We start from the raw sequence: 13901 nt of genomic DNA, 5'->3' as shown, positions 1-13901 counted from the left end.
TCACCCTCCCCTGTAACATTTGTGTCGGTGATCTCCCCAGCAACGGATGGGCCTTGGGATCCCCCCTGCTGTGGCCTCCGCAGATTGCCTAGTTCAGCGATACTCAAGATGAGGAACTCGCACCAAAATGTAATCACAAACAGCTTCTTTCACATAAAGCAGAGATTGGCAAACTTCTGCGTCTCTCCACCCCAAGCCACATTCAACCCGCTTTCCATTTCCTGCCTTTACCAACTTCTGTTTTGTTTTGTTTTTTAATTGTATTGGAACACAGTCACACCCATACGAGGTGTGTCATCTATGGCCATTTTAATAGCATTGACTAGTTGTGATAGAGACTGTTCAGCAAACCCTAGAATTTTTTTTTTTTTTTGGTCGCACTGCGGGGCATGTGGGATCTCAGTTCCCCTACCAGGGATCCAACCAGTGCCCACCCACAGTAGAATTGTGGAGTCTTAACCTCTGGACCGCCAGGGAAGTCTTCCTAGAATATTTTTCTACCTGGCCCTTCACAGAAAGAGTTGGTCAAGCTTTGATCTAGAGGTCCTATTCTAAAATGTCAGTAGAACCTAGCAGTGTGCTTAGTGACATGGGTGGTTGGCATTTTCGGTGCAAGCTCCTTCCGTGGGGTAGACAGACCTAGACTACTAGGGGTTTGTGGCCTGGCTGGCTGCCTTTGACACTTCCAGTCAACCGAGCAGTGGGGAAGGGTTGCTACTGCCCATCTGTGGGTTCAAAGCTCAGGCTCCAAAAATGCAGAGCCACCACTCTACCCTCATAAATGCAGTCACCCAGCACTACGGACGCCTGGAACATTCCGCCATCTTAGGCGCCATATTTAAAAGATAAAGGTGTTGAGAAGCCGCAAAGCAGAGGCCTTGCCTGCAGGTTATTTTGATGAGAGGAGCGCTTATGTGTGTTTATGCTTGTTTATCTTCATTATAATTAGACTGCTAACTCCTCAGGCTAAAACTTGTCTAACCATAAGCTTCTGAGTGTATACTTCATTACTAAGGGTAAATAAGTTAATAACAGGAAACCACCAAACTCTTTACTAGGAAAAAAGTTTTATTTTTATTCAATGCAAACTTTTGTGAAGTAATGGCCAATAATAATAATCTGGGTATAATTTTCCCAGTGTCTCCCAATTTTAGTATCTAAATAATTTCTTGGATATGATGGTGTGAGAAGCTCTAGAAGAGATGGAATGCTGTTTGCTTTGTTTCTTGGTGTGTGTGTGTGTGTGTGTTAAGTGGCAAGTAGTTTCAGAAATATAGTTTAGATTCTAAAAGTGAAAATGTCAGTTGCTCAGTCATGTTTGACTCTGTGCAGCCCCATGGACTGTATGTAGCCCACTGGGCTCCTCTGTTCATGGTATTCTCCAGGCAAGAATACTGGAGTGGGTTGTCATTCCCTGCCCCAGGGGATTGTCTGGATCCAGGGATTGAACCCAGGTATCCTGCATTGCAGGCAGATTGTTTACCCTTTGAGCCACCAGGGAAGCACCAGATTGATTCTGGCTCTGCTTCTAATCCTGGCTCTGCACAAGCTGTTCAGTTCAACCCTCTCTGGCCTCCTGGGCCCACAGGCTCCCCTGACACAAGGATGACCTTGCCGGAATGCTGCCCTGTTCTGAACCAGTCCCTCTCTGCTTGGTCAGATTCACCTCCCCGTCCTGACACCCATGGTGTACTTGACTCACTCCCCCAGCCAGGCTGCAGCAGGGAATGAATGCCTGGAGGAGCTCTCTCACAGCCATACCTCCTGCAGCCCTTCCAGAAAGGCCCCTCAAGGATTCCAGCAACCAGCCCTTCCAGTTGGGCAGAAATTTCCTGCCTGGGCAACTGAGAAGCATTATGTGTTGTTTTATTTTAAATGCAGGGTACATCCCCAGGCAGCCCCACCCTTTGTTCTAATTCCATTAAGTTGATTCCTTTTGGCCCTTTATTTTTATGCATTAGAAAGGGGCCTGAGAGAGAGGTGGGACTTCCTTGATGCTCAGACAATAAAGAGCCCACCTGCAAAGCAGGAGACCTGGGTTCAATTCCTGGGTCAGGAAGAACTCCTGGAGAAGGAAAAGGCTACCCACTCCAGTATTCTTGCCTGGAGAATCCCATGAACAGAGGAGCCTGGCAGGGTACAGTCCATGGGGTCACAAAGAGACACGATGAAATAACACCACTTTGGGAGAGAGGTAGGGAGAGAAGCTAAAAAAAGGAGGTTCTCCATAAACAGATGAGCCTTGAGGGTCCCTTGTGCTCCTATGCTCTTTACTTTCTCCTCTCTTGAATGTGTCACCACCTCTCATCAACGGCAAGCTTGTGTCTGGTCTCCTCACCCCAAGGAGCACGGGGCTGCCTTAATTGAGCTGAAATATATAATATCAAAAGAGTTGGCAATAATTAAAGGACAAAGAAGACATCTGTGTCTTCAGAAAATAACACATAGGCATACTGCTTTTAATTTCAAACTAATAACAATGTCATGTTAATATAATTAATGTCTCATTTATTAGGTCTAGTGGGAAATGAACTGTTCTACATAATTGATTCTCCCAGATTCCTAGAGTCTAAAATTTTGGGACTCAAATTCTTTCAACATTTTCCATTGGAACTCTTTCTAAATATATGGTATCATTCTCTATCTTTCTAAATAGAACTCACTCAATCATTCATTTATAGGTTTCCCTGGTTGCTCAGTAGTAAAGAACCCACCTGCCAATGGGGGAGACTCAGTTTCAATCCCTGGGTTGGGAAGATTCCCTGGAGAAGGAAATGGCAACTCACTCCAGTATTATTACTTGGGAAGTCCCATGGAGACAGGAGCCTGGGGGGCTACAGTCCATGGGGTCACAAACAGTCAAACGTGACTTAGCAACTAAACAATAAATAATAATATATTTACCCTCTGTAAGTGAAAATGAAAGTCGCTCAGTCATGTTCGACTCTTTGAAACCCCATGGACTGTGAATTCTCCAGGCCAGAATACTGAAGTGGGATCTTCCCAACTCAGGGATCGAACCCAGTTCTCCCGCGTTGCAGGCGGATTCTTTATCAGCTGAGCCACCAGGGATAAGGACAGAACTATTCTTGTCATTATGCATCTCATACCTGGTGGCATACCCAGTCTTCCAGTGTATGTTGTTAGAACAAATAAATGATTATAACCACCAGTAGTGAACTTTGATGTTCAAAAATAATGAACTGTTGGGCCTGCAAATTATAGAGGGCTATTTGCTTTTACCTTGAATTATGTTTCTTGCATTTTTATTTGTGCTTTTATCATTCTTCTGTCTCCTCCCTCGCCATAAAGTTGCCAGCTTCTTGCTTCTGTTTCTAAAAATTTCTCCCTGCCCCATGAATGCACTGATTCTAATCTGCTGTACAGCAGAATTAAGCTTATTAGGTCATGCCTGAAATAAAACAGAATAGTCTCTAAAAGAGGAGGACTCGCTCTATGGATTTTTGATGCCCCTATTGGCCACCCCAAACCCCGCTTTTTTGCTTCCTTTCGGTTTCTCAGCTGTGTTTCAGATGGTTGCGTCTGTTGTATGAGTAACTCCCAGGTAAGTCAAGCATTACCAGAAAAGTGATGATAGAAACTCATAGTAAATGCGTCTTACATGGGTTAGAACCTCAAACCATCCAGGAAAAGAACGCTTCTGATCATAGGATCTGACATCTAAATTAACTGGTTCTTCCAGCTTTATGAACCAAAGCCAACAGAAGTCACACCTCAGACAATGAGGGGGCCCTGATAAGTTACACGAATCCTCAAAATTCAGAAGTAAACCCAATCTTCCATTTATTGGTGCTTTAGTCTACTAGGTTTTCCCTCCCTGGGTCCTAGAGATTCCACATTTATCATGCCATCAATCCAGCAGTACTGGGCACTTCCCAAATGTCCATGGAATGGAGAGAATCTCTGTGCAAAAAGACAAAACAGATGAAAAGCACATGGGTGGAAATCCTGATATTTAGAGTTCACCAAGAAATTATTTAGGCTTCAATCCTACATTCTTTCACTCACAATAAGTTCAATGAAGAGAACTGGCCCAAAATAGTGAGGGAGGAAGTGAGGAGGTGAGCTTAGTATCAGCCTTGTTGGATCCTACCCTTGGTGTGCATCTTATATCATCTTGGTTCCAAAGCAGACTAGCTAAGGCATGAGTTTTCTGCCCCCTCAATGGTCTGGTTTAGGGCCAGAGAGTTCCTTGTTGATTAGAATAAGTGAGAGAAGGGCCAGGACACAGAACTCAGGCCTCAGCACTGTGTCAGTGACTGCCCTACCAGGTGACCCTGGGCTGGCTGTCCTAGCACTTTTGGAGTCCAATTCTCAGTCTGTAGAGGAAGTGATGATTGTATCCATCAGCTCCTAGGATGGTGACAACTTTGTTCACTGGTGTTTGGAAAAGCTAACATCACTGGATGAAGGCATTTACAAGTTTGGCGCCCTGTTCTTAGCTGAGTCTCTGTACAGTTGGGTTTTCTTGGCTGTGGTAATGGGGCTTCTATAATTTCCCTTTGGAGAACTAATTCCATGACCCTAAGAGTGTCATGGTGAACTGATGCCTTTATAAGCATCTTATGTTTTCCTCAGATTCCTTTTTCATCCTATAGATGATCAACACCACTCCTCAACTCTAAGAAAAATTCTTTGAAAACTTTTTAATTCTAAAAATGTGTGGTATAAACTAGATTTTTCTGGATTGAATACAGGAGCAAACTGTGCTTGCTTAAATTTTTAAATTTTGAATCTTTTAGAAATGATTATGTTTTTCTAAGTGTATAGCTATCTTCTGCTATCATCGTTTTTAACAGCCATATTGGGGTATAGTTGACATGTAATAAAATGCACTGTTTAAACTGTACAATTTGAAAAGTACAGACAAAGATATACATCCACTGAGCCATCACTCCAATCAAGATAATGAACATATCCATCACCCCCCAAACTTTCCTTGTGCCCTTTGTAATCCCTCACTGTCTTCCCTTCCCCCATAGTTTGCATTTTCTAGAATTTTATGTTCAGTTCAGTTCAGTTCAGTTGCTCAGTCGTGTCCAACTCTTTGCGACCCCATGAATTGCAGCACGCCAGGCCTCCCTGTCCATCACCAACTCCCGGAGTTCACTCAGACTCACGTCCATCGAGTCAGTGGTGCCATCCAGCCATCTCATCCTCTGTCGTCCCCTTCTCCTCCTGCCCCTAATCCCTCCCAGCATCAGAGTCTTTTCCAATGAGTCAACTCTTCACATGAAAGGAACAGAAAACATGTGCTTTCTTTTGCCTGGATATTTTCATTCAGTATAACTATTTTGAGGTTTATTCCATATTGTCTGGTATACCATAGTTCATTCCTTTTTATTGCTAAATAATATTTCACTGTATGGATATACCACTTTTGTTTATCTCTTTGAGTAGTATGGGCTTCCCAGGTGGTGCTAGCGGTAAAGAACCCACTTACCAATGCAGGAGACATAAGAGATGTGGTTTCGATCCTTGGGTGGGGAAGATCCCCTGGAAGAGGAAATGACAACCTACTCTAGTATTCTTGCCTGGAAAATCCCACAGACAGAGGAGCCTGGCAGGCTACAGTCCATTGGGTCACACATAGTCAGACACGACTGAAGCGACTTAGCATGCTTGCTCATGGAGTATTATAAACATCTGGGTTATTTCCAGTTTGGGGATATGAATAAGCTGTTATGGACACTCATGTATAAGTCTTTGCATGGATGTATCCTTTCATTTTCTTGGGTAAATACTTAGGAGGAGAATAGCTAGGTAATATGGTATAATATTATGTTCTGAATAGATCCTAAATAAATAGATATTGTGGGCTTCCCAGGTGGTGCTAGTGGTAAAGAACCCATCTGCCTGCACGCAAGAGATATAAGAGACTATGTATGGTTCAATCCCTGGAGGAAGTTCCCCTGGAGGAGGGCATGGCAACACATTCCAATGTTCCTGCCTGGAGAATCCCATAGACAGAGGAGCCTGGCGGGATACTGTCCATATGGTCACAAAAAGTCGGACAAGACTGAAATGACTTAGCATGCATGCACGAAAATAGAGATTGTGTTTGGAGAAAATCAGGAGCTCCTACATATAGTTCTCTTAATGCCTGCCAGTGTTTACCATGAAATTTTAAAAAGTATACTTTCTTTTTCTTTCCTTATATTATAATGATAATTTTGCTTTTGTGTTACACAAAGCAACTTACAAAATGCCTTTGCATATGTCGTCTTAACATATCCTCACAAATAATTTCTTCTTCTGTTTCTCTGATTCACTCCCATTGATTATCTCTCCCTGCACAACAATGACATCTTCAAGACTGAATAAAATATTCCAGATGTTTTCTCAGAAGAACTACATGTTCAGATTGCTTTTGCTCCCTTTTTTCTCAAACCCTGCGTCATACCCTCTTGCCAAAAGGTACAGTGTCCCTACCTCAAAAGTGACTCCACAATGTGTAGACCAGACCCCCATTTGCCTGCTCTCAGATGCTGTCTTCTCTCTCTCTCTCTCTCTCATTTCCATGGCTACAGACTCATTAATCAGTAACACTGCAGGTTTTATCCTACAAACTTCATATTTGGGTTCTAACTCATTCACAGACATCACCACTAAAAAGTACAGATGCTGCAATTCCCAAACTCTAAATCAACTTACCGTGTTGTTCAAGTTAGAAAACAGTATTATTTAGGAGATGCAACTAACCCTGTATGTTCACTGTTCTATGCCAGGAATCATTCCATTCAGTTGTTGCAGAAAATTTTAGAGAGACCTTTAGAATCTCCACTCCAACAGTCTCATCCACTCTCTCTCCATCCCCTCTGCCCTACCTTCTGCCTTTTCTCTGTTCATTCTTCCAACTTCTCCTATGATTTGGAGCAAACTCAGTCAAAGACTACAGCAGAGAATTCTAAAAAGAATGTTTTGCTTTGGGAAAACTGGTTTCCACATGGCAAAAGCTAGATTATATCCCTCCCTATATAAAAATTTAATTTATTCTGTAAACCAATACAATATTGTAAAAAAAAAAGTCACTGTCATAAAAAAATTTAATTTAATGTGGATTTAATATTTTCTACATAACACTACCAAAGCACTGAAAATATGAAATGTAAAAAGTAGTACTAGAATGGGAGACATCCTTCTAAGCAAACATAGCACTGAGAATGAGAAAAGAAAATTTCTGATAGATTGACTATGTAAATTTTCCATTTCTGTGTGTGAAAGATATCATAACACAGTTAGAAAGTAAGAAGCAGGTTGAGAAAAAATACCTTATATATATATGTGTGTGTGTGTGTATGTGTATACATATATGTTTAGAAAGATTGCTACTGTTAATATACAAAAAGCTCCCTGCACTAAATTGTACCCTTAAGATGTGTACATTTTACTGTTTGTAAATTTTACTTCAGAAAGTAAGAAGGCCTGAAAACAAATATTAAAGTCTGTTCTTGATAAACATCTAGAGTATTTAGAGTACAGATAGTGACAACTTATTTTGAAGCTCACAGAAATAAGGTGGCTTGATAAATGAATAAAAGGGTGGATGGAAAGATAAGTGATAAAGTAAAAATAGCAAAATGTTAATGATAATTAAATTAATAAATTTTAAATGGTGGGTTCATGGATGTCTGCTACACAATTCTTTCTGGTTTTCGGTATGCTTGAAATTTTTCACAATAAATATTGGGAGAAAGCCCCTGAAAATAAGAAAATGCATATAACTCCGAAGAACAGTAAACAAAGCAAATTAACAATTTGAAATCAAGAAAAGCAAATGGATCAAAAAAGGGTCGGGGGGAGATGTTTAATCTCACTCAAAACAGCAACAAGTTATAAGGCTTGATAACATCCAACAGAAATACACACACATAGGAAAAATATATGTGTAAGGACATTTTTTTTTTTTTTGTCTAAAACAGAGAATATAAAAAGAAAAAGAAAAAGTGGAAAGGAAAGAAAGAAACAAGCCAAACACCCTTCCCTGGGGAAATGTTTAGTTAGTGACGACTCTATTGTACAGAGGAGACTTAAGAGACACAGGTTCAATCCCTGAGTCAGGAAGATCCCTGGAAGAGGGCACAGCAATCCACTCTAGTACTCTTGCCTGGAGAAACCCATGGACAGAGGAGCCTGGTGGGCTACAGTTCGTGGGGTCACAAAGAGTCAGACATGACTGAACGACAAAACACATACTATGATAAACCAAAATGGAACAGAACGACTAAAGGGGCTTAGCACTCCATGGTGCAGAAACCTTGGCAGTACTGGAGATGAGCGAGGTAGTTCTGGGTGCACTGACATGAGATTTCCAAGGTCTGTTGAAAACATGAACATCACAGAATGAATTGTGTAAAATGACCGTTTACGTAAAATAATAATAGTAATAGAATTATGGGCATATGCGGATGCACAGCAAAAAATATCCAAAAGGAAAGTCAATCTGTGATTCATCTTCCTGCTGCTGCTGCTGCTAAGTCGCTTCAGTCGTGTCCGACTCTGTGCGACCCCACAGACGGCAGCCCACTAGGCTCCTCTGTCCCTGGGATTCTCCAGGCAAGAATACAGGAGTGGGTTGCCATTTAGGAAAGAGTAAAATTGGAGGGAAGGGAGAAAAATCTAGAAGGACATGAAAGTTTCTACCCTGTAGACTCTCATCTTATTTGAATTTTTTACAACAAGTTGGCAAACTTTGGTAACATTTTAAATTACCTAAATTGATCCAAAATGCTAATAATGACTATTCTCTAAATATCCCTAAAACACCCTGTGAAGTTGCAAAATTCTGTCAAGAATCCACACATTTTCCCGGACTAACATCAAAAGCCTGAAGTCTCACAGACAAAACATCTGGTGATCTTTCATGGGATTTTTCTTTACTTTTCCTCTGAATGTCTCGGCATTCATGTCTATTAAGTCAAAATGGTCACAAGCCTATAAACCATGTGAAAGTTCTTTCTTCTCCCAATTACTCTGCTCGAGGGCTGAACCCAACCCTGGACGCAGAGCCTGGTCTCAGAAGAAACTCCGCTGAGAGAAAAAGATTCTGTGTTCTAAGCTAAATGCCAAAGAGTAGATGGGTCAGGGAGGGGGCAGTTTTACAAAAACACTGCACGTCAAAGGAAAGAGAGGCAGAGATGAGAAGTGAGAAGACACAGAAGGAAGAGGGAAGCAGAGGCAGCAGAGAGGGAGGACAGGGTTTTGATTTCAAAGGGTGAAAATTCTGATCTGTGAAAGAAATTCAGGTGGCATTTCACCAGCTTGGCTCACATGTGTGCTTATGCATATTGGCTCCACTCAGGAAACCAGAAGAGACTTTCTGGAGATTTCAGTCGTGTCTGACTCTGCGACCTCACGGACTGTAGACCACCAGGCTCCTCTGTCCGTCGGATCCTCCAAGCAAGAATACTGGAATGGGTTATCATGCTCTCCCAACTCAGGGACCAGAACCCACATCTCGTGTCTCCTGCCTTGCAGGAGGGTTCTTTACCACTAAACGCCCCTGGGAAGCCCTTCTGGAGGCAGGTGGAATGGTAAATCAAAGCAAAGTTTCTGTCCATGCAAATATGCAGACATGGATAGAGGAGTAGAAGAGCTGAGCAGGGATACACTCCCTGAAAGATTATGTATCCATGATGAACAGGCTCTCTGCCCAGGGAGAACCTGAGCATTTCACAAATATTTTGTCATGACAGGGGAGGGCATTCAGCTTCTTGCCCTCCTGTGGCTTCTCTGGTGCAGAGTGGATGGCTTGCATCTAGAATCTGCCAAAAATACCTCTGTCTAGGTGAAGATGTGATATAACCAGTACCAGAATGTCCGTCATTCCCAGAGCACATGTCTCTGCTGAAGGAAAAATTCCCCCTGTGCTTTTGAGGGAGGCAGGGGTGCCCAGGTCAGCACGTCCTCATGTTACACCTTGGTTCACTCAACACACGTGTACTGAGTACCTAATTAATGCCAGACACTGCGCTTTGCTCTGGAAATGCAAAAATGAGTGGCATGACCCACTCCTCAAGAATCTCACAGTCTGCGAGGTAAATATTTGCAAGACGATGGATGTTTGCAAAAGGTGCAGCGTCAGTACAAAGTCAACAGAGATCAACTGCTGGGGAAGGGAAGAGACAGGCCAAATGTCACCGAAGGTAAGCGCTGAGCTACTCTTTAAAAATGAGGAGAAACTCAAGAGAATGAAAAGATAAGCCAAACACTGCAAGAACATATTTGCCAAGGACGTGTCTGATGAAAGACTGTTATCCAAAATATACAAAGAACTCTTAAAACTCAACAATAAGAAAAGAACAACCTGATTTAAAAATGGGCAAAAAAATCTGATCTGACACCTCCCCTAAGAAGATATACAGATGGGGAATTAACATATGAAAAGACTGCCCCCCCCATCATATGTCATCAGGGGAATGCAAGTTAAAACAATGAGATACCACTATGTACCTACTAGAATGGCACAAATCAAAAACACTGAGAATGACAAATGCTGGTGAGAATGTGGATAAAAAGAACCTTCATTCATTGTCGGTGGGAATGCAAAAAGGTACAGCTACTTTGGATGAGAGTTTGGTGGTTCCTTAAAAAACTAAACATACTTTTTATAAAGTAATCTAGCAATCACAATCTTTGGTATTCACCCATAAAAGCTGAAAATACATGTGCACCCAGAAGCCTGCATGTGGATGTTTATAGCAACTTTATTCATAATTCTCAAAAATAGGAAGCAACCAAGATGCCCTTCAGTAGGTGAATGGATAAACAAATTGTGGTACATCCAGAAAATGGAATAGCATTCAGCACTAAAAAGAAATGAGCCATCAAACTATGAAAAGACATTGAGGAACTTTCAGTTCAGTTCAGTTCAGTTCAGTCACTCAGTCGTGTCGACTCTCTGCGACTCCATGAATTGCAGCACGCCAGGCCTCCTTGTCCATCACCAACTCCCAGAGTTCACCCAAACTCACGTCCATCGAGTCAGTGATGCCATCCAACCATCTCATCCTCGGTCATCCCCTTCTCCTCCTGCCCTCAATCCCTCCTAGCATCAGAGTCTTTTCCAGTGAGTCAACTCTTCACATGAGGTGGCCAAAGTACTGGAGTTTCAGCTTTAGCATCATTCCCTCCAAAGAAATCCCAGGGCTGATCTCCTTGCAGTCCAAGGGACTCTCAAGAGTCTTCTCCAACACCACAGTTCAAAAGCATCAATTCTTTGGCGCTCAGCTTTCTTCACAGTCCAACTTTCACATCCATACATGACCACTGGAAAAACCATAGCCTTGACTAGACGGACCTTTGTTGCCAAAGTAATGTCTCTGGTTTTCAATATGCTGTCTAAGTTGGTCATAACTTTTCTTCCAAGGAGTAAGCATCTTTTAATTTCATGGCTGCAATCACCATCTGCAGTGATTTTGGAGCCCCCCAAAATAAAGTCTGACACTGTTTCCACTGTTTCCCCATCTATTTCCCATGAAGTGATGGGACCAGATGCCATGATCTTTGTTTTCTGAATGTTGAGCTTTAAGCCAACTTTTTCACTCTCCTCTTTCACTTTCATCAAGAAGCTTTTTAGTTCCTCTTCATTTTCTGCCATAAGGGTGGTGTCATCTGCAGATCTGAGGTTATTGATATTTCTCCCGCCAATCTTGATTCCAGCTTGTGCTTCTTCCAGCCCAGTGTTTCTCATGATATACTCTGCATATAAGTTAAATAAGCAGGGTGACAATATACAGCCTTGACGTACTCCTTTTCCTCTTTGGAACCAGGCTGTTGCTCCATGTCCAGTTCTAACTGTTGCTTCCTGACCTGCATATAGGTTTCTCAAGAGGCAGGTCAGGTGGTCTGGTATTCCCATCTCTTTCAGAATTTTCCACAGTTTATTGTGATCCACACAGTCAAAGGCTTTGGCATAGTCAATAAAGCAGAAATAGATGTTTTTCTAGAATTCTTGCTTTTTCGATGATCCAGCGGATGTTGGCAATTTGATCTCTGGTTCCTCTGCCTTTTCTAAAATCAGCTTGAACATCTGGAAGTTCACAGTTCATGTATTGTTGAAGCCTGACTTGGAGAATTGAGGAACTTTAAATGCATACTACTAAATAAAAGACAGTCTGAAAATCCTACATTGTATGATTACAACCATATGATATACCAGAAATGATAAAACTATAGCGACAGTAAAAAGATCAATGGTTAGGAGGGAAGGATGAAGAGACAAAGTGTTAGTTACTCAGTTGTATCCAACTGTTTGGAAACCCATAGACTGTAGCCCGTCAGGCTCCTCTGTCCATGGCATTCTCCAGGCAAGAATACTGGAACAGATTGCCATTTCCTTCTCCAGGGGATCTTCCCAACCCAGGAATCAAACCCAGGTCTCCTGTACAGCAGGCAGATTCTTTACCATCTGAGCCATCAGGGAAGCCCTTCAAAAAGGAATTTTTAGGGCAATGAAATTGTACTGTGTGATTCTCCATTGGGGGATGCATGTCACTATACATTTGTCAAAACTCATAGACTGTACAACACCAAGAATGAACCCTAATTTAAACTATGGACCTTGGATGATAATGGTATATCAAAGTTGGTTCATCAGTTTTAATAAATGTACCATTCTGGTGTGGGCATTGACAGTGGGGGTAACTGCAAGGGAGAAGCATGGAGGGTACAGGAATCTTCTGTACGTTCCACTCAGTTTTGCTGTAAATCAAAAACTGCTCTCAACAATAAAGTCCATTGGAAAAAAAAAAAACAAACCATGAGTAGCAGGTACAACACAGTTACCACACATGCCAGTATGGGCTCTTCCTGTAGGTAAGAGACCCAGGCAAAGTCAAGTCCTCTGGATCGTACTTGAAGTGCTCCCAATACAAAGATAGATCTTAAAAGATGACAATTATATTAGAAATATCATATGATATCACTTATATGCAGAATCTAAAAAAAATTATACAAGTGGACTTATTTATGAAACAGATACCGACTCACAGACGTAGAGAACAAATTTTTATGGTTCCTGGGGGGAAAGGGTGATGGGGAGGGAGGGATAGTTAGAGAGTTTAGGATTGACATGTACACATTTCTATATTTAAAACAGATAAACAACAAAGACTTGATTCTCTCTATAGCGTAGGGAACTCTGCTGAATATTCTGTAACAAACTAAATGGGAAAAGAATTTGAAAAAGAATAGATAGGTGTATGTGTGTAACTGAACATATGCTGTCCACCCAAAACTAACAGGACATTGTAAATCATCTGTATCCCAATACAAAATAAAAACCTGAAAAACGAAATAAATAGACAAATAAATAAATTTCCTGAGATTACAAAAAATATATGACAGTTATACTTGATGAGTCGGGGAAAGGCAGATCATGACTGTAAAACACTCAGTGTTGAGAACAGTACACGGTGGCTGGTATGCTTGTTATCACCCTCCTCTGCTTTGTCATCCTCCTCCTTATTATGAACACCATTCCAGAAATGGGGAATGTGTTTAAGGCACAGAAATAGGGCACCCCACAAATCTCTTGGGACTTCACAGGCCATGTTGTATCTCTGGAACACAGGAATGGAGGTAAGAGCAGGAGGAGACAGGCCAGGTCTTGCTGAGCTATAATTACTCCCAAAGACCTTGGACCTTTATCCTCCACCTAAACAGAGATGGTCTTAAGCAAGAGAGTCCAAGAGATCAGATTTGTGTTTCTGAAAGACTGGGGGTGGGAGCCAGCCCTGGAGGGTGCTGCCATAGTCTAAGAGAGGAATTATGCTTTTCTGGGCCAAGAAGCAGAGGTGAGAGCAGAGTGGACAGAAGCTAAGCTGGTGATGCTGATAGACTTTCAAGACCACTTAGATGTCACAGGTGAGGGAGAAGAG

Source organism: Oryx dammah, unplaced genomic scaffold (genome assembly GCF_014754425.2).
Source record: "Oryx dammah isolate SB20612 unplaced genomic scaffold, SCBI_Odam_1.1 HiC_scaffold_29, whole genome shotgun sequence".
Lineage (NCBI taxonomy): Eukaryota > Metazoa > Chordata > Mammalia > Artiodactyla > Bovidae > Oryx > Oryx dammah.
This window is presented reverse-complemented; position numbering follows the sequence as displayed.